At 41.8% G+C, this 3,701-nt stretch overlaps 1 pseudogene; it reads right to left on the reverse strand.

The window, feature by feature from the left end:
• Nucleotides 1-796: 796 nt before the first annotated feature.
• Nucleotides 797-914, reverse strand: LOC124546338 (annotated as a pseudogene).
• Between the last annotated feature and the right edge of the window lie 2,787 nt (nucleotides 915-3,701).

Here is a 3,701-nt window from a genome sequence, read left to right on the forward strand (position 1 = left end):
TGCTCAGAGCCATTTGAACCATTGAACAAGATCTTAAATGTTGTTGAGATGTTAAAATTAAATGTAAATTACTACGTGACAGCAGTTTGACACGTTGTAATTAACATTTGTTTTCAACATCTTGACAACATTTATGATCTTGTTAAAGCAGTGACAGTTATACAACAGTCCACTAACGATGCAATATGGACGTCACATCAATGTAGACGTATTTGAAAATGACGATTAAGTTGACACACACTGCTCATTGTGTGATGAGAATGATACGTAATATATGACACAGGATATGTGCTTGATAGAGGCTCACGGCCGAAATTAGCTAACAGGACGAGTTTAACAAACCACAATACAGCCTATAACGCACAACGTATTGTTTTATGAAGCAGAATCGGATCGTTTACTTTTTACCTCTCAGAAGATTTCATTTAACCCCTGAGGGGCTATTACCCCCACGTTGGTAACCAATGGTATAGACAGCCGGGAGTCACATACTGAGCGTGGCGGGAAGCAGTACAATGTTGTAAATTAATATTTATCATATGAACACAGCTGTGCTGCTCCAGCCATACCGACAACATTACAACTAAACTCCTCCCGCACAGTCCATGAAGGCCCAAAGGTACCGACTGGCCGCCGCGTCATCCTCAGCCTACCGGCGTCACTGGATGCGGATATGGAGAGGCATGTGGTCAGCACACCGCTCTCCCTGCCGTAGGTCAGTTTACGAGACCGGATACGCTACTTCTCAATCAAGTAGCTCCTCAGTTAGCCTCAGAAGGGCTGAGTGCACCCCGCTTGCCAACAGCGCTCGGCAGACCGGATGGTCACCCACCCAAGTGCTAGCCCAGCCCGACAGCGCTTAACTACGGCGATCTGATGGTAACCGGTGTTACCACTGCGGCAAAGCCGTTGGCTACCGACAGCATTAGTTGCACTGATACAACGTTAATAACGTTATGAAGTTATTAATTAAAGTAAAGACGTAAATAAGAAGAACATTGTAATTCAGTTGGTAGTGGTGGAAGACGATGGGCCACTCAGAAGCGCACACTAAATAAACCAGCGCCAGACTCTTAGTGTACCTCATTAGAGTCTTCTACCGTGTAGGAGCGAAGCAATAAAGGTTGGAACGGTCATTTGGAAAACGATGCCGATAATTATTCGTCGCAATTAAGTGTCTCGGAAAACATTTGTGTGTAACAACTCACTACAAGTTATATGTCAGGAATGAACAAGTGCAGCACGAACTTTGGGCACTATAGTGCAACGAGTTACCGAAAATTATTTTTCGTGTTGAATAGTGCCTCGGTGAACGTTCGTGTGAAGTGTTAAACATCTTGAAATACTGTGAATCGTTAGACCGTATCTTGCTGTGGCGCTCTGTACACGGTTAGCTTCAATGGATTTTAATTTAATGAATGAAAGTAATCGGGCTCTTACTTTCGTTTCTTGATTGCCGCTAAACGTTAATGAAGACGAATCAAATATCATCCTGTGTTTTGATAACTTCATTATGTAGCACTGTGCAAGGCTATTCCATGCGTCTGCGCACCGAATACGCTCTTTAGATGATTTAGATTGGAAATGCTTCTTTCCTACTCTTAACTTCACTCATTATTGTAAGTGATGGTGCCCAATATACTATTGAAGTTAGTAATCTAGGATTCTACTGTACAACATTTATTTCGTTAGACACACAAGCATTAATAGTAACAGACACAATTAAAGAACACTTCAAACACAGTGTGTGCCATTACACAATAAGTGTAGGCATGACCGACTATCATCTCTGTCTGTACGGTACTGCTGCTAATGAATGAGTATCATCTCTGCCTGCACACTACTGCCTCCAAGCTCGGTCGCTCCACAACTGTTACAACTGAGGTTTTTGTTGCCTGCACATTGTCAATCCAAAGATCGTATGTATAAGGTATTGTACCATTACAACTGGATTTTCTCTCGCATTGCCAGTTCAGTTTAGCGCAGTTTGTTTTTTGATTGTCGAATCCTGCGACTATATGGAGAAGAAGCCAATTGAGACGAGATCTACGGGACATTTTTGAAGATGTCAGGTAAACAAAACAAAGCCAGTGATACTTGGGAAGTGAAAAGACATACCCTCATAAACTGTAATGTTGATAGAACCTGACATTTCTGCTAGATGGGTAGGATGTTTTATGAAACCTGTCATGTAACGGATAGGCAGGCGAACATTATTTGAGTACAAACAAGCCACCACCGGGTTCTCTTATTTTTCTTAAACGTCGCAACCTACTGACCACACATCACTCCTTTTCTGTTAAAACTGTTCCCATATTTACCTCACTAAACCACCTGTTTTGAAGTAAGCAGATTTTTTTTTTTCTTTCGGTAGTAGTCAAAGAGTTTGTTGTTCCTTCAGACGTGCACTGACGCTTCTCCTCGTTGTACCAATGTGGACTTAATTGTCGGTACGTAGATTTTTACATGCCGTGGGTGTTGACAAATTAGCACGATTTTCCTTTATAGAACGGATTTTACAGAAAAAGACCAGTGTTGAGAACAACCAAGAAAATGTGCCAAGCGTATATCTGCATGAGATAATGCCTACAACAGAATTACGAATAGTTCTGAAAGTACACAGAAATCTTTGAGGAATAGGGAAAACAGAAAAATCAGGCGTACCAGAGCATGCCCTTCATCCACGAAATAAAATAATCTGAACCCAAACTTTATTTAGAATGACGAACGTATAACCATAGTTATACAAAGTGGCCACCGAAATGTATAAACATGGGGATAGTCGTGACAGAAATGAAGAAGCCATGAAACTTAGCGAGACGTGGACAGCTTCACTCTACGCTCCAGGTAAGAATGAATGTAAGAAATTTAATTCTCCTGACCATTCATCTTCTTCAAATGCCTTACAAAGAAACCGTCAAAAGATAAATCTCCAATACCTCATTCATGCTGCAGAAAAAAGAAAGATTCACGTTGATCATGCGGAATCCAACGTACTCATACAGCAAATTTCTATTATAAACCCGTGCTTAGTGCTGTCTCAGAGTGGCATAAATTCGTTAACCGTAAGAACCTATACTTGAAATAAAAAAGCATCTATAGGCTCATTATCATCTAAGTTGTACCACAAAAGTTCTATAGTAGTATTGTCTCATTTCTGCACGAACTATCCTTCATAACATTTGTTTCTCATACAGCTTTGTCTCTTCTTGGTCCCTCCGCATCCTTCGCAACCCAGAACCTTTACTGCTTTGATCAAAAAGACAGACCCCTGGAGTCGGCCAAGTAAGGTTAGCGGAAATTCAACTGTAATCCCGAATCCTTACTCATCGGCGTTGCCTTCAAATGGTTCAAATGGCTCTGAGCACCACGGGACTTAACATCTATGGTCATCAGTCCCCTAGAACTTAGAACTACTTAAACCTAACTAACCTAAGGACATCACACACATCCATGCCCGAGGCAGGATTCGAACCAGCGACCGTAGCAGTCGCGCGGTTCCGGACTGAGCGCCCAGAACCGCTAGACCACCGCGGCCGGCGGCGTTGCCTTCTATGAGTTCGAAGAACCTTCTTAAACCAAAGCAAACTGCTGCCAGAAAGTCAAACTTAACGTTTAACACTTATACATCAACAAAAAATCACATTGAAATTTCGTTTGGAGTAAAAATCAAAATTTACATTTCCATACGTGTCGGCTCA

The sequence above is a fragment of the Schistocerca americana genome, chromosome 8 (genome assembly GCF_021461395.2).
Source record: "Schistocerca americana isolate TAMUIC-IGC-003095 chromosome 8, iqSchAmer2.1, whole genome shotgun sequence".
Classification (NCBI taxonomy): domain Eukaryota; kingdom Metazoa; phylum Arthropoda; class Insecta; order Orthoptera; family Acrididae; genus Schistocerca; species Schistocerca americana.